The following is a 1,146-nucleotide window of genomic DNA, read 5'->3' as shown; positions in this document are numbered from 1 at the left end:
TACTTCCAGGTGAATCCTACCCAAAAAGTGCCAGCTGAGGTTCCCCACAGCTCCTGTGAGCCCTGCAAGCCCAGCCTGGTCCTTGCACCAACCATGCAGCCTGGAGAAAGAAACACAGCACTCAAATATTCCAAACACACTTCACAGCTTTGCCTGGGACACTGAGTGAAGCACAGATCAGGCACACAGGCACTTAAAATCAGCTTTGAAGGATAGATTTTTATTTCCCAATGTTTTCATGTAACAAAGTGCTACATTCCATAGTTACAGGATGAGGAGCTGCTCCTGTCCACAAGAGAAAACCACAAGGAAGGAGGAGGACTGCCCACAACTCTCTGTGGAAGCAGTGCAGCCCAGAGGAGCCTCACCAGGGTGAAGATCTGCCCTCAGAGACACCTTTAGGGACCAGCAGCTCTGTGGTGGAGGTGCATTCATCCCAAGGGGGCAGGAGCTGCCAGGCAGGCTGGTTCCTCCTGTCAGAAATGGGGCTGGAGATGCCAAAGCTGTCGTGCAGTGCCTGCAAGGAAATTCTGGCTTGTGCTCTCAGGAGAATGCAAAAGGGAGGCGAGTGGCTGGTCCTGTGTGGGGTGCAGGGAGTGTTATTGCTGCAGTGACAATGTCACCACCCTCAGCACTCAGGGCCTTGCAGTTCACCCAGAGCTGAGGATGAGGAGGGTCCTTCCTGGCTGCTTTCCACGCCTTGCCTTTTCCAAAAGAACCTGCTGGTTTGGCAAGGTAAAGATTCAATCAGCAGTGTTAGGCCACTGCAGCTTCAGCTCCCACCCCTCCCTGCTGCCATCTGGTCATTCCAAGGGAATCAATCCAACTCCAGGAGCTGTGCAGAGGGTATTTTTAAGAGCCCAATCCGAAGTCACTTGGCCTTGAATGAGCAGGGAAGGGGCTGAGTGGTGCTTGTGCTTGAAGGACCTGCAGATGCTGCAGGAAACTCTGTCTGAGCTCCCAAGGCTCCCACAAGCTTCCCTCAAGCCATGGCTGGCTCTGACTGCCCACCTTGCTTCCTGGGGACCCTCCAGGGCTGACCAAAACCAACTATTCCACAGAAAGCTCCCCTCCAAATGGCCTTCAGCTGGCACTGCTGGCCAGCAGCACTCAGGTCCCATCCTTGGGTGAAGGATTTCAGAGCCA

General features: G+C 54.1%; 1 long non-coding RNA gene across 1 annotated transcript; it reads left to right on the top strand.

The window, feature by feature from the left end:
• Window positions 1-212: 212 nt before the first annotated feature.
• Window positions 213-1,146, top strand: LOC140684353 (uncharacterized). The gene is made up of 2 exons (XR_012056568.1): window positions 213-513; window positions 548-1,146. It is a non-coding gene; the product is annotated as an uncharacterized lncRNA (long non-coding RNA).

The sequence above is a fragment of the Taeniopygia guttata genome, chromosome 5, assembly GCF_048771995.1.
Source record: "Taeniopygia guttata chromosome 5, bTaeGut7.mat, whole genome shotgun sequence".
In the NCBI taxonomy this organism is placed as follows: Eukaryota; Metazoa; Chordata; class Aves; order Passeriformes; family Estrildidae; genus Taeniopygia; species Taeniopygia guttata.
This window is presented reverse-complemented; position numbering and strand designations above follow the sequence as displayed.